The sequence below is a fragment of the Pogona vitticeps genome, chromosome 4 (assembly GCF_051106095.1).
Source record: "Pogona vitticeps strain Pit_001003342236 chromosome 4, PviZW2.1, whole genome shotgun sequence".
NCBI lineage: Eukaryota > Metazoa > Chordata > Lepidosauria > Squamata > Agamidae > Pogona > Pogona vitticeps.
In genome coordinates, this window is record NC_135786.1 from 102,392,114 (window position 1) to 102,417,640 (window position 25,527).

At 40.7% G+C, this 25,527-nt stretch overlaps 1 long non-coding RNA gene across 1 annotated transcript in view; it reads left to right on the forward strand.

The window, feature by feature from the left end:
- LOC144588830 (uncharacterized) overlaps nucleotides 1-23,383 on the forward strand; it is a 39,870-nt gene extending 16,487 nt beyond the window's left edge. Inside the window, exon 2 of the long non-coding RNA XR_013544554.1 lies at nucleotides 18,069-23,383. This is a non-coding gene — a long non-coding RNA (uncharacterized LOC144588830). The remainder of the gene's footprint in view (nucleotides 1-18,068) is intronic.
- Nucleotides 23,384-25,527: the final 2,144 nt, after the last annotated feature.

Below are 25,527 nucleotides of genomic sequence, written 5' to 3' on the forward strand. Positions count from 1 at the left end.
GAACAAAAAAGAAAACATAAAACTTAATGGGTCTTTTTGTTCCAGCTGTTGTTGAACTCCAAATCCTATGAGCCACAACCAGAATGACCAATGATCAGGAATGATGCAGTTCTACTCATAATACCACCAAGAGAGTTATGATCCCTTCAGCATCATATTAATGAGCAGATTATGTTATGTGCCATCAAGTTGGAACTGACTTATATTGGTTCTCATATGGCTTTGAAGGTAAGTGAGATATTTAAGGAGTAATTTCATCAGTTCACCACCCCCAGTGAGTCTCCATGGCTGGGTGGGAATTCCAACCCTGGTCTCCTGACTCCTAGTCCATCACTCTGTTGTTGTTGTTGTTGTTGTTGTTGTTGTTGTTGTTGTTGTTGTTGTTGTTGATGATGATGATGATGATGATGATGATGATGATGATGATGATGATGATGATGATGATGATGATGATGTTAAGTCATTTAGTCGTGTCCAGGGCATGCCAGGCCCTCCTGTCTTCCACTGCCTCCCGGATTTTGGTCAGATTCATGTTCGTAGCTTCGATGACACTGTCCAACTGTCTTATCCTCTGTCATCCCCTTCTCCACTTGCCTTCACACTTTCCCAACATCAGGGGCTTTTCCAGGGAGTCTTCTCATGAGAAGGCCAAAGTATTAGAGCCTCAGCTTCAGGATCTGTCCTTTCAGTGAGTACTCAGAGTTGATTTCTTTTAGAATGGATAGGTTTGTTCTCCTTGTAGTCCAGGGGACTCTCAATAGCCTCCTCCAGCACCACAATTCAAATGCATCAATTCTTTGGCAGTCAGCCTTCTTGATGGTCCAGCTTTCACTTCCATACATCACTACTGGAAAAACCATAGCTTTGACTCTGCGGACCTTTGTCAGCAAGGCGATGTCTCTGCTTTTTAAGATGCTAACTAGGCTATCTAAGTTTGTCATCGCTTTCCTCCCAAGAAGCAGGCATCTTATAATTTCATGGCTGCTGTCACGATCTGCAGCGACCATGGAGCCCAGGAAAGTAAAAGCTGTCACTACTTCCATATCTTCCCCTTCTTTTTGCCAGGAGGTGTTGGGACCAGTGGCCATGATCTTAGTTTTTCTGATGTTTAGCTTCAGAACATTTTTTGTGCTCTCCTCTTTCACCCTCATTACAAAGTTCTTTAATTCCTCCTCACTTTCTGCCATCAGAGTGGTACCATCTACATATTGGAGGTTGTTGATATTTCTTCCAGCAATCTTGATTCTAGCTTGGGATTCATTCAGTCCAGGCTTTCGCATGATGTATTCTGCATATAAGTTAAATAAGCAGGGAGAAAAATATAAAGCCTTGTTGTACTCCTTTCCCAATTTTGAACCAATCAGTTGTTCCATATCCAGTCCTAACTGTTGCTTCCTGTCCCCCATATAGATTTCTCAGGAGACAGATAAGGTGATCAGGCACTCCCATTTATTTAAGAACTTGCCATAGTTCTCATTAATGAGTAGCAATTTGCTGCTGAGACTCACGCTATTTCTGTCAAACAAGCATATCTTGTCAATAAGATTCTGGCTGTTATGTACTTTGACCCTAAAAAGCATTTTCGGAATCTTCAACCAGGAAATTTATTGAATATTGTTGAAGAACATTTAAGGCTTGACTTTCTTGAAGCATATTTCTGTCTGTGGAAGGCAGCAAAGTTCATGTCTTTGTACACTTTGTCATCTTTTTTGACAACACAAAATCCATGATGGCAGAGAAAGATCCATATGATTTTATGCAGGTAGTTTTCACCACATGGAAGAGTTTAACTATGCTAGGCTTTGGGGAGGTGAAAAACTACTAAAAGTTGATGTCCATCTCCTGTATAGTCAGAACTGAAGGCTTCAAAAACCTTTTATGATGCAATTGATCATTCCCAGCATGAGACATTCACCAGTAGCTCTCCAGCTGTTCCTCTTCAACAGTTATAGGCCTTCAGTATACCATAATGACTGGACTGGAATGAAGCCTGTGGATAATAAAGTGTTCTTGGACGGAGGTATCAATGTAAAATCGTTTATCTAAAAGTAAGATTCAATGTTTAAGTTTAGGTGCTTAATGGCAGACTTCAGCATTATGAGTTTATTTTACACTGGCAATGAAAAGCAATATTTTGAACCAATACAATCTGGCTTTAAGACAGTCTATGAAAAGAACATAAGGACTTTCCAAAACGACTTTCCTGTCACAAAAAGAACTTACATGTCCATCACAGCGCATGTAATTAAACCACAGAATTCACTAACCCAAGATGTGGTAGTGATGACACCATTGTAGATGATATCAGAAGGGAAATGAACACATTCATGGAGGATAAAGCTATGGATAAGTGCCAGGGATAATGGCTATATGCTGCCTCCGGGACCAGAGGCAGCATGCCTTGGAATACCACTGTTGGTGAAAACAAGCAGCAGGGGGCTATTACTTCCATGTCCTGTTTCAAAGCTTCCCATGGACATCTGGTTGGCCTCTTGAGGAAACAGAATGCTGAGGTAGATAATTTTTTGTTCGGATCCAGCAGGAATCAAATTTTTAAACATCCTCGGTGCATGTGTTGTATTTCTTCCTGTCAGGACAGTGAAAGAGGAAAGACCCTTACCACTGTGCCAGAGACAGCAGGCCCTGGCTCCCTCGCTCCATCCTGAGATAGAGGAGGAGCCTATAGAGGTGGTGGTGGGGGTGTTTAAAAGGGCCGAGGAGGATCAAGAAAGGCCAGATCGTTGGAAGGAGGCTCCAGAGAGTGCAGACTAGGAGACCTACCAGGCAGAAGTGGCTGACCATCCAGCAGTCAACTCTAGTGCTGATTGGGAAGTCATGGAGTGAAAGGACTCCTGGACTGGGGAGTGGGTCCAGCTGAGTGTACCACCAAAGGAAACAGAGAGAGTGCAGGAAACCTGAAGTCCTCGAAAGTCCTGCTTTTGGGGGGAGTGAGAATGATGACAGCAGTGTCACTGAGGAAGGAGGGGAGCTCACAAAGTCAATGTGAGAGCTACTACATCAGCTGAACCCCAGGGTTTTACATTTTGCCAAGACAATGTTGCCACTTCCCCTCACCACCTGATAGAGACTACTGTCTGGGGACAACCAACCTTGGCAATCCACCTCCTGTGATGCCCTGACTGGCTCGTCTCCAAGGGGTCCTTCATCTGCTTAGTGAGCAAGGCTTCATACCTCCCCAACAGCCTGGCAGGAAGGAGAGGTAGGGCTCTTCCCTCTTGGTTAGGATATGGAAATTCGGTGTGTTATACTATTCTTTTGTTTGTTTGCGGTTGTACCCTGCTTCACCCAAGTTGAGCTGCTCACTGCAACCGAGTATCTGTGTCATGGCAGGGGCAACTGGGGGCACTTGCACTTTCAAAGTGAAATATTATTAACAGGGCTAGACCTATCATTAGGCTGAGTGAGGTGAGCATCCTATGTGGTAGATTTTGGGAGCAGATATAGTACTCTTTCAGCTGTGTTTCCTGACCACCCGTGGTGTTCCTCATTGCTGAAGGAACGGACAGTGTGTGCCACATGACCTGTCCAAATGAGAGTCAGTATATGAGATCAGGATGGGTGCCATCTTGTCTTTTGCTTCAGGCTGCAAAATGTCTTGGGCCTGCCCTGATTACAATTCAGTTCATTTATACTCATAATTGCCCAGATCTAGCAGGCAAGACGTATTTATATGAGCAGGGCTGTAGGACTGGAGCTCATGAGGAAGCAGGTATCTTCTAGCTGCTTCATGATCTTCACCCACGTCCTGTTGAAACAGTCAGATGCATTTTCTGATGTGTGTGAAAACATGCTTTGCCATCATGAGCTGATGCATGCAAGTAACTGGATAATTAGAGTAAGACTGGGGCCAGTTTTGCAATCTTGTGTCAGCTGTTCCAGTGATTTTGCTAACTGTTCAAATTCCTGTTGCTTTGCCAATGATAGAACTATTTGCTAGACATGTAAGCAAGGTTTATAACACTTGCTGACAAGGGAGATACAGGTTGCCCTTGGATTGGATCTAGAAGAGTTACCCAATGAATAGAAGGGATAATTCCAGTAATGGAGGCCACTGGGACCCATTGGAGGCTCTGAAATGGAGGGAAGGGTCTTACAGAAACCCTGCCTTGCAGCGTAGATTTTTAGGACACAAAAGGGCTGTGAGGGGAGGGCTCTTTCTTCCAACAGGAGCAGAACTCTGGTAAATGCTAGTCTTGATACTAACTAGTGAACACAACACTATGAAAACAATGAAATACTAATTCAAATAATTTTTTATAACAATCTGCCTGATGCCCAAAAGAGTGTTTGCTGTATCTGACCACTTCCAACTAATGAACTATTTCACTGGTCCAAGCAAAAGACAAAGAGTCACTAAGTGAGATGGTAAAGAAAATTAGTAGTCTATATATGGGACAAAGCTTAGGGGAAAAAAAAAACATTTTTGGACAAGAGCTACAAGAATTCCCCCAGCCAGTTTGGCCATGCTGGCTGGGGGATCCTGGGAATTGTAGTAAAAAAAAGAAAAAAAAGAAAAAAAAAGAAAAAAAGAAAATAAAGAAAAAGGAATGTGCCCATGCTGTGGTACTAGGGACAACTATGACAATACACTTTAAGGTCAAATGACACATTAAAAGAAATCTCTATTTCTTGATATTACAGCATTTCTCTTGGCACACAATTCTTTCAACCTGAGCAATCTAACTTGCAGACGTAGCCCATGTTTGTCACCCAATCACAAAACAAAACACATGGACTAAGTGAAACTTTTGCAAGGATAAGCAGAAATCTTCTACCTCCTAAGAGAGCTTTAGCCTCCAAATTTCCCAACCTATTAGGAACAGAAGTCAGAAAAAAAGGCAGTTAAACACTATTGGGAGATCAACAGCAAATCACCTGCCTCTGCCCTCTCCTCTATCTGAACATTTGAAGATTCCAAGCTTACAGTAAGTGCCAAACTCAGCTTTGCTTCAGAATGCACACATATGTTGTATATGTAGCGGCAACATGCCAGGACTAAAATAATGACCCCCAAAAAGAGAGACATTATTAAGATTATACTATTAGGGTGATTTGACAGCAGCCTTTGTTGGAAGAAACTGATTTTTTTTTTTTAAAAAAAAATAGTGGTAGAACTTTCAGCAGAAGACCAGAGATGTTTGAGCCAGGGGAATACACAAGATGGGAATTAAGGATGTTTGCTCCTACTGCAGCGGCACAGTTTTAATGTCCTGCTGAGCTGACAGGCTGTGAGACTTAACAACTGCACTGGGAGAGAAGAGATTTATAAGTGGCAAGACCTTTTGGTCTAACAGAGCAGAAACAGGGGCTTCATTCTCCTGCAGCCCCTGCTTGAGACTAAAAATCATTACTGAACTTGGGATAGAAAATGAACATAGATCCTATTCCTGTATATTGCCCTACTCTATACATCAATATATGGCACAATTTCATTCTCCTGCCCCCACTGATCATTTAAATGGAGACATGGTCAAAATATGGGTCAATGTAAATAGCTGTCCTCTTCAATCTAATGGTAGTGATTTATGCAGGTTATGCGTTTTGGAATTGCTAAAATGCCACCAGTTGGTCATTAGGGAGTATGGGACTGGATACAATCTCCCCCACCTAATCCATAATGGTTCAGACTGATTTTTAGGGATGTTTAAAGAGCTTAGTCTGCGTACAGTCCACTATGAGCTAATCTATAGCAGATTGGACTTGCTGCTGTCTATCAGATTTTGCACTTCCCTGCATGGTGTGCCATAGATACGCATTTTAAAAGACCATCATGGCAGTGTCTGAAACCCTACAAAAACACAGGTAGCCAGTTTGCTAACATCCCCATTGATTCAGACGTGACCCATGCATAAGGGGCATAGACTAAAACTGGGGCTTTGTTTCTAGTGGCATAGATAAAAACTAGACTGATGAATCAATCCCAGCTAATCCTAGATTGTTTAAAAAAGATGCACTTGAAACTCCAGTGAGGTGATGAGCGCATGGAGCAGAGGCTGAGGTTGGAATATACTGGGGTTGGGGTTGGTGGGGGGGACACAGATCCCAAATCTGTTGCAGAACTTGGAAAAATTATTTTTAAAATATAATTTCCAACAGAGAGATGTGCTATCATTAAGCACAGAGAGGTGATTACCTCAGGTAGCAGAACCCAGATGTGGCAGATAATGGAGAGAGAGCCAGTGATGTGACCTCCCACTTGTTCCTCCTCAGCCCCTCAATTAGTCATTTCTATCAGAGAACAGAGTAGTGTATCAAGAAATTAACTAAGCTGCTGCTTCAGATGGGTGAAAGAAGCTGTCCTGTCACCAGAGCCAGCCCTGTCTATGGAACACAGTGCTTACATTATCTTTACTAGACTCCTGGGACCCACCAAACCAGAGCATGGCATAAACAGTGTATAGTTACATGTTTGGAAGGATCATTTTACCAACATCTTTTTTGACCCTCTAGCCTCTGACTTAGATCCCATACACCTTATCCCTCCCAACTTACCAGAATGGGACCCAGTAGACATCATGGAAATTAAGGCTTTAATCACCAACTTAAAACTGGGAATGGCTGCTGGCGCTGATGATATGCTGCCTGAAACTTTAAAAAAGTGCCTGGACTTGTGGTCATCACCTTTGGCCACTCTCTTGACACTAATATATCATTGTTTTTACTGTATACTCTTTTCCTGTATGGGTCATATGACCACAAGACACTTATGTGATTTGGTAAAAGACTTCTGAACCAAGGTTATGGCATCTGTAACGTTCAGCCCTGCCCTCACCTGTCCGTCACAGCTGGGCAGTGGAACAGCAGCCAATGAGGGGACGGAAGGTGGTGCTAAAGGGGGAGGAGCTGGGATATAAAGGGGTGTATGGTGTTTGAGAGACCAGTTTTTGGGAGATAGATTTAGAGATGAGAGCTTGTGCTGAGGGTTTAGAGAGTTTGTTAGTTATAGTGAGTAAGAGAGCCTGTCAATGTGAAATAGTCTGTGAGAGCCAGCGATTTATTTACAGTGATTGACTTATTGATTCTTTACCAGTGATTTACAATTTCTATTTCCTGTAATCAATAAACCAGTTTTTGTTTTTCAAAGTTACACTTGTCCTTCGCTTGATTTTTAAGGATAAGTTGGTGGCAGCAGAGTTTTAAAGTAAAGTAGCAACCACTCTCTGAGGTTTGAGGGTGGCCGTTACAGCATCCAACTTTTGGTGGGAGAAAAAGGAGAAGGAGAAGTTGAAATGAAAACACCTTCCAGTGCCTTCAAAGAAAAATGAGAAAATTACTTGTGGTCACCTAAACATTTCTTATATATGGGATATTGTGTGGAGCTGGAGGGAGTCATGTTGTATTTGATGTTATTAAGTAATTAGGAGTCCAAAGTCTTTGCTGCTCTTTTGCAAAGCATCCAGAGATCTATCAGCAGACTGAGACCCAGCTTCTGTGATTTCAGATTCAACTGCTACAACCATCCTGAGAGGAAAATCCTGTAATTGATTGTAGTGACTTGTTTCTCTTTTGTATTCTCTAATTCAGATAACATTGTGCTTCATGGAGAGCCCATCTCCACTAGCCAGTAACCTTGTTTCTATAGCTACTAACAGTGAAGCAATTCTAGAGCAATAATGGAGGTTTCTTCTTCATTTTGTTTTTATTTTTTTATTTTTTAAATGAGGACTTTAGAAGTTAGTGAGCTCAGGCTTTTCAATCAAGGAGTCCATGGCTGAGAGTTCAATTCTGTCCAGAGTGGTTTTACACACAATGCACCCACAATCATCTCTTCCCTTTCCTTTAAACGGGAAAAAGTGCTGCTTATTTCCTGCTCTGGTTGCAACTGTATCAGAACATGTTACTTAAATCAAACCTATGAAAAATATAAATATTCAGACAGCTTAATTGAATGGGATTGCCTCTTTAGGAATTCTAGATCCCATGTTTGCCTTCATCCTGCAGAACAGATAAACAGAGAGGGAGATTAGAGTTTGGAAAAGTTCTTTTGGGGGGGGGTCTATAGCTTTCAGACTCTCCAAGTCCATGGCCACATCTGGTTGAGAGGTTCTGCAACTGAAAAACAGGCCCAAACTCTAGAGGGAAGTATTCCAAACAAGGAGTAGTAGACTCTTTGTGTACATGTGTGTGCACTTGTGTGCATGAGCACATGCTTCGTATACTCAGTTCCCACTACAGTACTTTTCTTCTTCATTATAATAAACAGAACACATTCTTCCTCTCTAATTCCCCTTGTTTGCTGCTGAATGTATAACTCTAACAATACATTGTTATTTGGCATTTAAATAGCAAGAAATATGAAATAAGAGAAACACATGTGGAGATTAAAAGTGATCCATCTAGAAAATTTACACTTGTGCAGAACTAGGACTTTGCAAACATCTTTCTAGCTGGCCATGCTGGCTGAGGGATTCTGGGACCTGTGCTGCAAAAAAACCCCAACAGATTTTACAAGCTCTCCTGGATACTTACAGTAGTACAGGTCAAAAGCTCAAAGTGGGGAACAGAATGATATGTTTAATGTAGTCTTTTTTCCTGCTTATTGAAGCATGAGGAAAAACAATATTGATGCTGATCTCTTATGGATGTCCTATCTGCCGTTTACAGCAGTGGTCCCCAACCTTGGGCCTCCAGATGTTCTTGGACTACAGCTCCCAGAAGTCTTCACCACCATCTCTGCTGGCCAGGATTTCTGGGAGTTGAAGTCCAAGAACATCTGGAGGCCCAAGGTTGAGGACCACTGCTTTACAGCCTTTAAGAAGTGGCTTATGACCTGCCTGTTTTGAGGAGGCTTATAGAGATATTCTCCCCCTGCTCTAACCAGGAGCACATCTATGAAACATCTGTATGTTCATGTATATTTGGTATTATTTTGGAGATTAGAGTTTAGGTTGTTGGAGTTTTGATTGTGGAGATAGAGTGGTGAATGAGGGTCTGATTTCAGTTGGAGGGCTATGTGGATGATTGCCAATTGCTCAGACTAGTGCTTTGCACTAAATCAGGTGGTATACAAATGGCTGTAATAAGTAAGTAAGTAAGTAAGTAAGTAAGTAAGTAAGTAAGTAAGTAAACAAACAAACAAACAAACAAACAAACAAACAAACACATAATAGTTCACGTTTTCATCTGAGGATGCCTGTTGTATATACATAAAGTCTGCTCAAGGGCTTATACTGCAAGTTTGTTTTAACACAGGCAAAAGTATTTTTTAAGGCTCTCTTTGTTATAATGCTGATTCTGTGCTATTCCGAGGAGTAGGGCTACCATCTTCCATTTCAAATAAGAATATTCCAATTCTACATGTGTCTGCTGCGAAGTCAGATTCACTGAGTTCGGCAGGGGCTTATTTCTAGGTGAGGCAGTAGAGGACTATAACCAAGTAGTGTCATCCTAATTCAAATATGCGTTCATTGTTTGGGGCTTGGACTAGGCAGAAATATTTTCTGCTGGGATGAACTTCCTTCTGTTTCCAGAAGTGTCCTCACACTGAGAGACCCTTCTTCTGTTGGCTGATCTCAATATCTGCCCCTCCCCCCAAAAAAATCCCCAAACTCCTCTGCTAATTCAAAAAAAGCAAAACAGAAACAAAAAAAACCAAAAAAGGCTAGTTGTGATTGCACTTGGAGATGTTTCTGTACTGAAATGTCTTATCAGTTGGTGGCTGATGATTTGTGTTACAGGGATTCTGTAAATCCATTCTGGATTTGCTTCTGCATTTTACAACGGCTATTCAAGGTGCTGAACCCTATTCCCAAAACAGGTTCTGCATTTTGGTGCAAACTAAAGCCTGTGGTGGATTCATAGCACCTCTGAAATAGGAGTCACCAGTTGCCACTGTTAACAAATGAGTTCCTAATTGACAGTTTAAATTCTTGGAGAAAAATCTAGGCTAAAGTATGCATTTCCCATCTGTCATCCCTTAGACTCCAAGGCTTAGAGGAGCATGAACAACTCCTTAAGAACACTCTGTACAAAAGCAGGCTTCATTCTTAACTCCATACAAGATTCAGTAAGAGGTCTGTGAAATGGTGGGAGGAAATGGAATGGCTTTAGTATTATATCCTCATCATTCCAAGGTTCGCTGACCATGTATTCATTGCAGATAATTAATTTACAACACATTAAGTCTCAGCGTGAAGAAAGATGCCATGCATCAATTCTGCAGGAATAAAAACTGCTATTGATTGAGAGGTTTGATTATATCATGTTCTGAAGCTGAGAGAATAAAACAAGCTAGTTATATCTCAAATTTCTCTCTCTCTTTCTCTCTTTCAATTTTTTTAAAAAAAGCAAATAAAAAGCACTCGTAATCCGTAGACTGAAGGACAGATTTGCTAAATAAGAGCACTTCAACCAAAGCTTGATTGAATTATTGTTGGCCTTTTAGAGCAGGGGAAAAAACATGTATAATTATAACTACATGGGCTGAAGGCATCATATTGACAAATACTCAAAATATGAAGGTGATAATGGTGTGGTTTACAGTAAGCTTTAAAAATAGCCACGAACATTGACAAATAATATTTAATGAATAAAATATGAAAGAACTGGTGCCATTATCACCACAGAAATTCTGATGCATGTGTGTCAAGAGTCTTCTTGACATTGATAGGTGGCCATTTTATGGGAGCTGAAACTAGTTACCAGACAAGCAGAAGTTTCAAGATAGACAGGCAACCAGATTGTGCTGAGGATCGGATTGTCCTATAAAAGCCTTATTGATAGGATCAGCAGCATTTGCAGGCACACACTGACCTAGAGTTTCCAGGAAGGCTGTTGGGAAGATTAGGACACACAACTTGTTAAAAACAGTCAAAGTATCACGGCTTATAGGGAGGTATCAGCAGATTTTGAACAGCAGATATGGTGGCTAGGAATAGTGCAATGGGAAGATTTTTTATATGTGTAGTGTTTGCCTAGCATAGCTTCAAGACAGTCTCATTTATTCTACTGCCCAAGAGAACATCCATAGTATTTAGTGAACTAAATATCAAGATAAGTGCAAGTACATACAGCCAATGACACAATTCTCTTGTTTTAAAAGAGCACAATGAAAATAAGGTTGAAGAACATTCAGAAATATTCCAGATTCATTGGATTTCTGTTTTCATTACTCAATTTTTAATTGTGAAAAATTCAGTGTTGTTTAAAATGCAAAATTTTACCTCACAAATTTAATCGTTTCACACTCTTAGCAACACTTTATTCTTTTGGCAGGCCTGAGATAATGAAATTCCATATTCTGTCAGCTATTAGATGCCTTCAAATATTAAATAGTATCATTTAATATCATTTACAATGCTACAGAATATGAAATACCATTGCAGGCATGCTATCAAGTAAGGCCTAACTGTAAATAATATCTTATTTCAGACTCAACTGATAAATACTGCCATAGGCTGAATCAGCATTGCATACTGACTCTCAAACACTGTCACGTATCAGATAGAGATTCACTATGATAGAATTTCAGCTACAGATTTAATATATTTACTCAGATAATATATTTAAGTATGCATATTTTCTCAGAAGAAAGTCCCATTTACTTCAACAAGAATTACTCCCAGAATTACTTCAAGAAGAATTACTCCAAGAATTACTGAGATTTCAATCTTGCTTCCAAGTATTGGAATATTCAGAGAATATTTGATACGGAAGAACAAAGTGGAGAATTTTGAGGATATTATATATGGTTAATCTGTTCCTGCTTTAAATGAATATGACCTTGTTTTCACTGAAGTAAACAACAGCAATAAACTTGCTATTTGTTTTCCTGAAAACATTAGATTCGAAGGTGCCCAGGTTCAAATAGCTAAGCTGGAAATGAAAATGTCTTGTGACCAAGATGGTAGTGGTGACTTGCCCCCAAATTTGGGGTAAAGCACCTCCCTGATCCCTGTCTGCTACCCGCCACTGGTTGGAGGTGGTACTGGGTGAGGAAGCTCCCTGTTTGTGAACATGCATTACTAATCTTCTAAGAGGAGGTAACTCTCCTTAATCCCTCAGAGAAGCTGCGTTAAATCGGAAGCTATTGCAGGGCTACAGCAGGCAAAAACTGAACCTCTCCTGAAACATATCAGGTCTTCAAATTGTCTGGAACGACTATATATAGCCCCTAGTCTTTCAGGAATAGTTTGACAGACATCTTTGGACTTCCCACCTTTGCCCCTGAAACAAATTTATAGTATAGTTCCTAGTCAGAGAAACAAATTATGAATGACTTCATTGGGAGCTTTGGTACATGGATGGATGGATGGATGGATGGATGGATGGATGGATGGATGGATGGATGGATGGATGGATGGATGGATGGATGGATGGATGGATGGATGGATGGATGGATGGATGGATGGATGGATGGATAAGGGCAAATGTTTGCAGAATTTCCAAAGGTGGAGATGTCAACTGAAATTAGGCATCTACTGGTATTTTCTTCACTAAACAGCATGGTAACAGGTACCCACAGGTATTGGAGTTGGAGTTCTCAGGTTTGGAGGGACAAGATTGCACATCTCATAAAAATCCAAATAAATAAATAAAATAAAATTCTTTGAAGGCTCCAGTTCTTCAGGTTTGCCCTGTAACTCTGCAGGGTATTCTGTACTCATTTAGCCAGATTCCTTTTGTGTTGTTTTCCTGCCATTAGCTGACAAGGACAGAGGCAGTTCTGGCCTCCTATCAAGCCTCACTCAACCTGCCCTTAACAGTCAACAATTTGCCTTCTGGCACGGGCAGTCTGTGGACTAAGTGTAGTGGGGATACTTCACTTCAAAACCATCATGGGTGGTGCTCTCCCTTCTTTGATCACAAGCCCCCTTGTCTCAGGTCTGATGACAAACACCTCACGGAATAGGATGCTGATAGTCTGACAATCCTATCTCTCACTCAAGTAACAAAATGCTTCCAGGACATGTATTTTTAAATACTGTAGGTGATAGATTTATTTGTCACAGGCTTTTGTGAACTTCAGCACACTTCATCACATGCATGATCACTAAGATCTGCTGGGGGAATCCTCCTCCGTGTCCCACCACTGGCAACAGTTTGTCATGTGAAGACATGGGGGAGGGTTTTATTTGCTGTAGCACCCCAATTGTGAAAAGTCTGCCCATTGGAGGCTTAATTGATACTGACACTGGCATCATTTTGGCACAAAGTCAATATGTACTTATTTATTAGAACCTTTGGGGTTGCTTTAATTATCTTGTCTTAAAATTATTTAACACACCTTTATAACCTGCCGTATGATTTTGTGATACTAGGACAGACTATAAAGGTTTACCTAAATAAAAAATAAATGAATATGTATCATGTGTCTGAAGAAGTGGGCTGCAGTACACGAACATTTACACCAATTAAACTGTTTTAGACTTTAAGGGACCATAAGTCTCTTTCCTGTTGTTTTACACAGTGGCTAGTCTATATCATTCCTTCTTATTCTGAATTTCTGTGGTGTTTTGCTAATATATGTGGAAGCAAAATAATTTCCATTGTCCTTGGCTTGCCACTCCATCTCAGAATCAAATCATCTTGGACCAGTCTTGAAAGGGTTAGCTCTATTTTGATAGTAACATACAAACATACACTTACTGTATTTGCATTCAGCCATGACTATATTGGTGCTATTGTCAAGCCAAAGGTGGCTAAGATGAAGTCATATGTAATTGGAGCCTAATTCTTCAAGAAGGGAAGCCATTATTCCACAGAATGTTCTAGCTTGCATTTTCTCCTAGATTATTCTGAGCAATGGTTAACAAATCAGCATTAGAAGCACCTGACAATACCAAGGGGTGTCACAAAAGGAGACACCACACTTTGCCGGTGTTACATTAAGGAAGAGAGAGAAAACACATAATACCTTTTTCTTCTTCTTTGATCACAGCTGCCAAGAGAGGAGAAAGGTAAAAACTGCTATGCCATCATAGCTTGTCCAAGGTGGAACCAGAATGACATGAGAAATAAAGAAGAGAGGCTGAAATAAAGAATTGAGATTAATCAGGGCAAGGGTGCATAGCTTTGGTGTGAGAAATGCTTGTTTTGTTGCAACTCACAGCCATCTTTGCTCAACTCGCTCAACTACCTCCCTGCCAAGTGGAAGTGTTATGCCTTAAGAAGGAGCTCTACTCTACACTAAAACACTAAAAACCAATGTTTATGCCAAGCACATGGGCGGGCCCCATATCACAGCAGTGCAATGTTATTTTTAATGAAGCATGTGTTTGTCTTGTAAGTGTGTCAGAAGAGAAGGAATGAGTCTCGGGTTTCCTTTCGCCATTCCTAGTGCAGGAGGGGAACTCTAACTGGCTCATCCAACAGCAGCAAAAACATGACAAGAAACACAGTGACCGTCCAGATGCTTCAGCCACACATTCTCACCCAATATTTGTGTCCAGTTGTATCCATAGTAAGCTATGCCGGCAGTGGGGGGGGGGACACAGAGGCAAGATGCAAAAATTCTTCAGAGCAAGCAAAAGCCATGAATCGAATCTACTCTTAATGCAAAAGATTAGCAGGCCTATAAACAGAACCAATGTACTCCTCTAGGATTAACGCATCAGAACTATGCAGCTGACTTGAGGTCCAAGGAATCAAGATTCCCTTGAGCTTGAAATAAGGAAACACGATTCCAGGATTGGTGCATTAAGAACCGTTTGCACCAACTATGTGGCAACCCTAGCAGATGTATTTCTTCGGCCCCCTCAGCACAAGTGGCATTTGGGGGGGGGGGGGAATGTCAAAATTGAAACTCCCAAAGGGTATTTTGAACTCTAGCTCTTTCTTTTGTCCCCAGGGGGAAAAAAGGTAACAGATTTCAATTAAAACGGATAATGGAAAACCTAGGTCAAGATGTTTCATCAAACTATTTGCCATGATGCACACAATATAGATTCTCTCGGTACTATATTACAAAATATAGCAGTACTTCCAGCAGCCAGCTGAGGCTGCTTGATTCTTATAGTAGCTTTTACTGAGTCTAGTATTGAAGAAAAATAATGAAATGGCCTTTGAAACTTTCTAAATAGAGCCAACTGCTGAGGACAAACGTGGTTCCAGAAGAAGGTATTATCCCTTGGGGATTCCTCTTTAGACCCAGTGATGCAAAAGAAAGGGCAAGGAAAGAAGAGGTCTAACTCTGTGAGATGATGATAATGTACAGATAAATAATAATGTACAGATAATAATTGGATTCATATGCAATGCTAAACTGAAATCAGATGAAGTCGGAGTGAACATTGGAGGAAGAAAGATTAATAACTTAAGATATGTAGTCAACATCACAAAACACCACAATATTGGCAGAAAATAACAAAAGCCCTTTTGTAGCTGCTGTTCCCCACCATATCTAGGATTAATACATCATTACTTGTTTAATTCTTTTTAAATATTTGTATATTTACTGTTTTAGCTTTTAAATGCTATTTTAGTGATGTAAGCCACCTTAGGTCCTTTAGGGAAGAAAGGCAGCATAGAAATATCTTAAATAAATAAATATCTTCTACTCTGGGCAGCTAACAACATTTAAAAACAAATTCCAGGTACCCATCTCTGCTCACAAGGCATAAACTAATACAACCCAAATGCTTAAAGAAAAAGGGACAGCCATTCAAAATAAAAATTCATGGATCCTCAGCACTAGATGGGTGGGATATAAATGTAATGAATAAAATTAAATTAAAAATCATAAGACAAGACTAACTTGGTAAGACACTAATGCCGGGGAAGGCAGCAGATAAAGAGCTGGAGTGACTCCATAAAAGAAGCCACAAAGAGCTGAGCAGTTAATGACAGCTTTTGGGTCTCACTCATTCATAGGGTGGTCATAATATAAAAGCAATTTGAGGGCACATAACAACAACACAATTGTAATTAAATGGGTTTTTTAACTTTTAATCTTTATTGCATTTTAAAAAGAAATTATAAAAAAAAGTAAATAATCATCACAATATTATCACTGGTTATTTTGGTTATAACTTTCTATTACAGTGGTGCCTTGCTTGACGACATTAATTCGTTCCAGCGAAATCGCTGTAGAGTGAAAACGTCATAAAGCGAAACAAAAAAGCCCATTGAAATGCATTGAAACCCGTTCAGTGTGTTCCAATGGACTGAAAACTCACCGTCCAGCGAAGAACCTCCATAGGAGCTGCCATTTTTGGTGCCTGTGCAGTGAGAAATCCGCCGCTAAGCACAGCGGGGGGCCATTTTTTTCCGCCAGTGGCCATTTTGAAACCCGACGATCAGCTGTTTTTGATTGTCGTAAAGTGAAAATCGGTTCCCGAAGCAGGGAACTGATCATTGCAAAGCGGAAAAACCCCATTCAAACCATCGTTTTGCGATCGCAAAAGCGACTGCAAAAACCTCACTGTCAAATGGATTCGTTGTTAAACAGGATAATCGTAAAGCGGGGCACAACTGTATCGCTATCGCAAAACAGTTAGTCTTTAACATTTTTACTTCTTTATTTTCCACCAGACATTTATTTTCTTCACAATCTTCATGATACCTTTCTTAATTCTTATTTTATATCCATATTAACAATCTGCTTTTCTTTGTTTTTACTTGAGGGCAGTTCTGCTTCTAATTTAAGCCTAAGTCACTTGGTACAGGTTTGGAATTGTAATTAAATGTTTTGATAATATGAAGTGATATTTATTAATCTGTAGTAAGCCACTCTGGAAATGTATTAAATTGAAAATTGGTACCTGGGCATGATTCAGAAATGGCTGAGCGCCTCCTTCCAGTTAGGACTTCCCAGCCTATAAGATCATTGCAGGCAGTGTGGCTGAGATTTCTGACCCCGAGAGAGGCCCTGAAAACAACCACTAGAAATCGGGCCTTCTCGGCAGTAGTGCCACAATTATCGAACTCTCTTCCGCTCGAAGTCCCCCTGGCCCCTTCACTGGACATGTTCAAAAAGCTACTCAAAACTTGGCTGTTTAGACAGGCCTTCCCTGAACAGACTATACTCTGATACGATCGTGTCCAATAATATAACTTCTATCATACTGCCATGCTTCATGTTTTTATTTTTCTATGCTTTTAATTGTATTTATTGTTTTATAATTTTACCCTTACTTCACTTTATGATTTTTGATTTGCTATTTTGTTACTCTATTGTTTTTTGTTATTTGTTGAAAACTGCCCAGAGTGGCTTTGGCTGCCAGATGGGTGGTATAAATGAATGAATGAATGAATGAATGAATGAATGAATGAATGAATGAATGAATGAATGAACTGAAATGTAGCAAGTCTGACCCCTAGCCCAAACATTTCTTATCTGCTCACTTGTGATTAATATATATTGAAAACTCCTTACTCCCCTCATAATGATGTTGTAGTTTTTCACTTACAAAAACTGAGGTTTTTAAAATCACCTTTGGTGATAGATAAAGTACAATAAGCAGGTTAGATAGATACATGGATGGAGAGGAGGGAAAGAAGAAAGGAGTTTCATGCCTGTGATTTTTGAGTCAAAGATTGCCTTCTTTATTAGATTTGTTTGTGCTCCATAAAGTAGCAACATGCAATAGGAGCGCTTGCTAATTTAAACACAGTGAATCTAAAAAGCTTTCAAAGTCATTAACTCCAGGTAGTGTCTTACAAAGTATTTTATCTTCAATTTCTGAAAATCACCTGTCAATGCACCAGAAAAAGGCCAGAAAAAGGTTCCAAATAAATTCCATATTGCAGCAAATAAGTCACTTTTCTTATACTTCAGCAGGTCCCAAACCAAACCTGCTAAAAGAAAAAGAAAGAAAAAGAAAAATGTTACTAATTCTAAAACTCTTGTTTTTCTGTTACATCACTTGGCTTCCTGAACCTTATGTTTTCTTGTATGTTATTGATGAAATATATAAGCCATGCTCTATCACCCCAAAGGCCTATCTAGTCCAGCATTCGAAGTCCATAGTGGTCCATTAGGAATTTCCCAAGCCAGACATGATGGCAAGAACACCCTTTCTCTGATATTCTCCAACAGATGATCTTCAGAGGTGCATTCTCTCAGATAGTTGTGAACAGTGAAAATGTTTATATTTGTTTCATTTCAGGTTCTTTCAGCAGTGCCTGGATGAAAGGAAGAAATCCAAGATGAAGGCACAGGCAAGCAGGCAGGCAGCAAAAGTCACAAGGGAGGGCACACAATAATCCTATTGAAAAAGGAACAACTGAAGCAAAAGGAGTGCTCTTCATTGGTTTCTGAACCCTTTTACACAATCAAAACCCCCCTCACCATGTTGTGATTGACTGCTGACACCAGCTTTTACAACTGGATAAAAATTTCTTAGGTTATTTAACAAAGTGTGGAAAAAAGTCACATTAAAAAGGGAACACAAAAAAGACACTAGGGTTTAATTTACCCCTCTTTTAGAAACATTAATCATTTGTGTTTTGGAGGCTATTTTCTGGCAATTGATGAAGATGTGCTGCTTTTTTGAAAGAACATAAAATATAGGGAAGATCATCTCAAACATATTTTGGGTCTTTTGTAAAACAAGAAAGGCCAATTCCCACTGAAAACAGTACAAAAATATCAAAAGCAGTAGCCACTAACAGCCCTATTCTCCATGCAACTGATTTCTTAAAATGACCCATGCTAGTGATTTTCACTGTATCTTTTAACAGCAAATTCCACAGTTTAACAATCTGCTGTGTGGAGAACTAATTTGTTTAATCTCTCCTTAATTTCTTACCATTCATTTTCACTGGATATCCTTTAGCTCTGATATTGCAGAAAAACGAAAGCATTCTTTCTATCTACTTTCCCCATGCTTTGAATAATTATATTCACTTTTGTCACATCCACCACTTATTCATCTTCTGAGCTGAGAAATAAAAGCCTCAAGCACTCTATGTTTCTCTCACAGGACAGCCACTCCAGTTCCCCCTCCAGCTGCCTCCTTAGCACTCCCCCCCCTCAGCTTTGCAATATTCTTTGTGAGGGTCCCTGATTGGAACTGTATATAGTATTCTGACTGAGTCTGGTCACACCATGGATTAATATAAAACTGTAGCCCTCCAGAGGTGTTGAATATACCCTCAAGGAACTCAAAAAACCTTCCTTAAGTATCTAATCTAAGTATTTTGAATATCTATGTGTATCAAGCAAGGTTTGCCCATATGTTATATTATTGGAGAAAAATACCTTTGATTGGGAAATGAAGCTACTTCTGTAGGCCCCCTTCTTTCTGAATCTGTCTACTGAAAGGACCCTCCTTCTCTCTTTTTCTTTCTAGTAGACCAGGAAGTTAGTAAAAAAATGCTGGTTTCTTGGTTCTGGTTGGTTCAGGTTCATTAAAGGCAAAGAACCAAGACAAATTGAACCAACAAACATTTTAAGCAAATTTTTGTTTGTTCGGTTCGTTTGCCCATTTTCCTCCCCTCCCTTTCCCCCAACAGCCTGCTGCTCTCAATCGGAAGCACTAGGGAACCCTGGGAGGGACCTAGAGACTGGATTGGAAGGTCAGGCAACCAAATGAGCAGCTCAAAGGGCTCAGGGGAAGTTGCTTGTTCTTATTTATAAGACCGATTCATAGGAGCCATTTTCACCTCAGAGCCACTTCTGCTAGTCAGAGGAACCTTTCTGCCTCGGAGCCAGATTAGCTCAGATCTCCAATGGCACATTGCTTCCCTTGTCAGTCAGCCTGTCTCAAACACTCCACTGATCACACAACAACATCTGTACCTCAGCTCAGACCTTGAGTGTGGCATTGTCCATGGGGTTTGGGGAAGGGGTCTTGTCCCACCCCAATCCACCTCCAGATGAACAACGCCTTGTGTCAGGTTTTCTGGCATGAACCTCTACTTGAGTATTCCCCAAGCCAGCTGCTAAAGGGCTCAAGGGCACTTTCCTAGGAATCTGGTTTGAGAGTACATAACTTGGATGTCCAAAATCCATCAAAATTGGAGTGGGTGTAGATGGGAGTCAGGGGAAACTTGTATGTGATTTTGGTGTCTTTAAGTCATTGGGGGGCCCATTCTAGGGTTCCTGAACTTCCAAACCAAACCCAATCAAGTCATGGTTCATTTTTTCAAAAGGACAGGTTTGTGGTTTGTGGATTTCAATAAACCACGTACCACAACAAACCACAATTTTGCTGATTAATGCCCATCTCTACTCTCTAGTGATCCCACTTGGCTGGAACAGAGACAAGGGCTTTTTATTTCATTACATATATTACTCAGCTTCTCCATACAGGTTTGTCTATATTATCACCCAGCTGGTGGATGTAGTACGACAAATGTCTGGATAGTCTTCTCTACTTGCACCTTTATTTACTCTAACCTATCAGATTACTACTTCTAAACCCACTGGAATTGTAGGGCAAACTCTTTTATAATCCGGATTTAAAGAAATACTTCTTCCTACCTTGTATGAGTTTATTTATGCTTAGTTATGTACCTGTGTGAAGGGAAAGACCAGAAGTTCCGGGTCTTTCTGGTAGAGCCCAAATGTCACCCACAAATGACCTTTGAATGGCTCTTAGTTATCACCATTAGTGCTATCAACAACCTTTAATAACCATTGACTGACTATTACCACGCTGAACTGTATGCATTTCCATTAGATGGCACACTCTGACATTTCCCACTGCTGTATAACTGTCTCTGTAATGTGGCCATACTTTATGCATCTGAACATGTGGATAACAATGTACAAAAGTCTCTCTACTTAACTGTGATGCTATTGGATTCATTGTTGTTCAGGCACAGTTCTCCCAAGACAAATCCAATTCCGGCCTAAAATAAGTAGGGAGCAAGGCAGGCCAAGCAATGGATAGATGGAGGCAGACAATTTTAACTGATTCCCTCTGCAGCCTTTCCTGTCATCATGCACTAGTCAGTTGTCTCTGACTTATGGTAGTCTTATGAATTCATTAATTTCAAAAGGATCATATCTTGCAAACTCAAGGTTGTGACGTCCTTTACCAAATCAATTCATTTCATGTTAGGTCTTCCTGTTTTTCTACAGACATCTACCTTTCCCAGCATTATTATCTTTTCGCAGTAAGTGTCATCTTCTCAGGAAAAGAGCAATGCTCAGTTTGGTCATTTTCATCCACTGAGAGTTCAAGCTTAATCTGATTTAGAACCCACATATTTGTCTTCTTCTCAATTCTCCTCCACTATCACATTATAAATGAGTGATTATTTTTTTCTTGCCAACTTTCTTCATTGTCCAGCTTTCACATCTGTAAATCACAATTGGGAATAAATGTATGCAGTGTTCTGGCCTGAGGAGATGGTCAGCTTTCTGCTTATTTTCACACTAGATGGGTCACAGATGGTTGTGGGCAAGTATTTTGGGATTTTGGGGTTGTTTCTTTTATATCATGTTTATTTTATACCGTGGCGCAGTGGTTAAAACGCTGTACTACAGCTAAAACTGTGCTCACGACCTGGGGTTCAAATCCCAGGTAGCCGGCTGAAGGTTGACTCAGCCTTCCATCCTTCCGAGGTCGGTAATGTGTAGCCTGTATAATTAAATTGTAAACCGCCCGGAGAGTGCTTGTAGCGCTATGGGGCGGTATATAAGTCCAATAAATAAATAAATACAGTAAATAATAAATTTTGCTCCAGGTAGACCTCCCTTTACCCCAAGCTGGTATCTTGGAAAATTCAGGTTTTCTGTGAAAGGGTTTCTTAAACTCAATAAAACTTTGCATTCTTATTGGTAAAGCATAGCTTTCTATGACATGAGTGTATTTTCATTCCTTAGTAGTCCGAGTTCCTTATTCTTAGTTCCACATAAAACAAATAACGAGGAGACTGGTTTAAACAACCAAAGAGGTTGTTTATTTAGGGACCATAGGTAATAGATACAAATGGAAAGGTAGGTTCTTGGACATGAACAATAAAGGTTAACGCAACAGTAAGATCTAAATATATTTCTTCCATATTTAATGTTCAATATAATTACATTACAGATTCTCTACACACACCTTCTAACTACTGTACTATAGACAGACTTCCCTTCATAAATACTACCACAGATTACCACTCCCAGACAGACGTCTAATTCCCTGCAGGTGTCTGCTCTAACTTTTCTGATCTTTCTGCTTAAACACTCATATCTCAACTTAACCCTCACTAGACAACCCTCCCAGACCACATCCCTTCAACATTGCAATCACACAAACCAGCCACCATTCAGCTACTCAGCTGCCAATCACTCCAGCACTCCGCTGATGACCATCCACAATACAGGCATTCAAACGTGTCTATCTAACAACCTAGCATAAATATCTCTACACAAATTTTAATGAAAAAGGCTTCTAGTGGAATCACCACGTAGAATGGATGACCTTGGGCTTGGCCTCCAGTGAAAAATCCTTAAGTATCTGTTCTGGTTCCTTCATGGCTGTGGTCTCTTTCTTCATTGATTATTGAACCAAGATAAATATATAAAGATAAAATTCATGAGTACAGAAGAATTGCCTAACTTTATATAGATATACGTATAAGGTTAGGTAATTCTTCTGTACTCATGAATTTTATCTTCTTAATGGTCAACTATTATCCTACTACTGAATCTTTTTTTAAAAAAATCTTTGTCAGTACTCGTTTCAAATCTATTATCTGCAGATCTTAAAGTACTGATGTTTCTTCCAATTTTCACTCTTCCTGCATCTAAATCTAACCCAGCTTTTTGGATTATATGGTCTATGGCTAGATAGATAAAATAAACCTTGTCTTTGCCAATCAGAGACCATTCTTTTTCTCTATATTTTGTCTCAGCAATAGCTCCTTGGACAGATTATGTGTCAGGACAATCATATATTATGGCACACCCATTTCATTTTGCAATCAAAAACCTTACCAGAATTATCATGCACATTTGGATTTTCTACTGAAATTGTATGGTTGTGAACGTTAGAAGGCTAAGAGGCACATTAGGACCCGAATTGACAGGCCATCTTGTCTGTCCACAGGAATGGCTGACTCCCCAGTCTCTAGTTCCCAAATTGATTTGGGGAAAACCCTTCTCAAATATGAAAAGGGGGGACAGTTACAAAAGGTGGGAAGCCGGGAAATGGAGGGAGGAGAAGAACAACAACCCCTAGAGGTAGAACAAGGATTTTGGGAGATGTAAGATATAAAAGAAGAATAAGAGACTGTAGGAAGAGGAGAACAAGATGAAAAAGGAAGACAGTATTGCTTCCTAGTTAAAGAACAGAAGGGGGAGGGACCAGAGGAGGAGGAGGAGACTTGAACTGAGATGGGTAGGAAGAAGAAAAGCGGGAAGATGTCCTGGAGGAACAGCAGAAGGAAGCACTCCACAGAGAGGTGGAAAAGACAACTACTCCTGAGCCCCCAACCAAATGGAAATATATTGAGAAAGAGGGCCCTTGGACAGGAATTTCTCTAAGGCAGATCTGGGCAAAGTGCGGCCCTCCAGATGTTGCTGAACTGCAAATCCCGACACTCCTCACTATTGGCTATGTGGGCTAGGATTGCTGGGAGTTGCAGTTCAGAAACATCTGGAGGGCCACATTTTGCCAACGTCTGCTCTAAGGATACCCAGTGCTGAGGCTGAACATAATCACAGTAAGCCACCTCCTCATAAACATTCGTTCTGGGGTGAGAGGGAAAGAAGGGAGAAACAATGTCTGGCTCAGGAAAAGGCTCTCAGGGTTCATTCACCTACCTCTAAACAGACTTGGCTGGGAATTTGAGAGAGAACCTGCCAACCCCTCTGGTATTCTGAACAGGCAGAGGAGAAGAGGGAGAGTAGTCCAGTCCCATCTATCCTTGATACTATAAACCATCCTTGTTGTGGAACCCCTTGCATGGTTTGTCTTAAGGCAGGTAACCTGTCAGACCCAGAGCCAGAGTATTAAGTGTTGAGGGCTGGACTTGGGGTTATAGATGGAAGTCATGCCTGTAATTTCGACGTTATAAATGCCAGCTAGTTTGGCTTGGTTAAATGTTAATTAGAGATGAAGGTATTTGTTACATACAGCACTGATGGTACCTGTCTGTCATGGGTTTGGAGGGAAAGTTCCATCCTATGGGGAGTGGAAGGCGGGACATCAGGGGGGAGGTGCTGTACTGTATATATATTTGGAGCTTGTGTGGAGAGTTTTAGTTGTAGGAGTTGGAGTCTGTGTGTCAGACTGAGTACAACTGTGTGTCAGTTAGTACCTACCTGATAGGTTCAGGTTTCTTTATAGGTAGCCAGAACTGATAGGTTCGGGGTCTGTGCTTTACTTTAAAGTGTTCTGTGTGAACCAAACTGGTATATGTATATGTTTGGGATTTTGCCACGTTACAGTATCTTATTTACTTGATCTTTTTATTTACCCTGTTTGTTATTTAAATAAACCTTGTTCTTTTATTTGTTAAAATCCATTCCTGGTCTGTGTGACTCCTTATAGGGAATGGTTGGTGGCAGCTTAGTTATAGTGTGGCACACTCCAGTAGGTCTGGGGTTGTTACATTGATTGGTGTCCAGCGTGTGGGATACGACTGGTCCAGTTGTCCAGTGGTCCAGCAAAGCCTTGGCAAGTGTGCCTAGAGCAAGGGGGGTATAGTCAGGGAAAATCTGAGAGCGCGTAGGTAATCTTCTAGGCTTACCTCACGGGGAGGTACGCTAGTGGAAGAACGTGCCAACTCAGATTGGGGAGACTAGATTAGGGAGCTCTGAGGCAACCCGTTTTGGCGGGAAAAGGCTGAGGCGAAGCTGTGTGAAGTAACAGTGATCTAGCCTGTCTGCTGAGAGGCCTAGCAGAGGGGGTGAATTCTGCCTGGCAACAGTTGCAAGTTAGTGCTGAAGGAACAGCAGCAATCTATAGAAGGCTGTTTCTGAGGCCAAAGGAAAAAAGTCGTCGTTTTATTTTGAGGCTTGACTTTTGAAGGCAGCCTGTTCTGGGGGGATTATGCCCTTGACTCGAAGCCAAATGGCAGAAATGGGTGAAGTGAGAGAACCACAGGGTTCTGAGGAGGAATTTGGCTCAGTGCAGGATGAGAACACGGGAGAACTGACCCCAGAACTCAGAAAAATGCTCCGAGCCCAACTGCGTGAACTGAGGGTGAGGGAACTGGCGTTTGAAAGGGAAGTGAAACAGAGACTGTTGGAAGTAGACAAAATGGTGTTTGAGCTGAAGAAGATGGAAATAATGAGTAGAAATAGGAATAACAATAAGGGTGAAGGGAAGCCCTCAGACATGAAACCACCTAGACCTCAGATTTTGGAGGGAAAACCAAAACCAGATGAGAAAGACTCCAAGTACAGCAGAAAATGTTATTTCTGTCAGGGAAAGGGCCATCTAATCTCAGAGTGTGAGAAATGGAAGCAGCTAAAGGGAAATTTGCCTCATGATTTGAGTGGAACCAAGCCAAAAGCTGTGTTCTGTGTCCAGACAGAGCAAAGCTCCTTGCCATTGAGGGAGCCTGTTACCATGGCTACTCAATCTGGAACAGTTACATCTGCTGATCAGGCTGGGGAAAATGGTCCTCTTGTGGAGGTCAAGCACTGCTTACTAGTGAGGACAGATTCGCAGTTGTTTG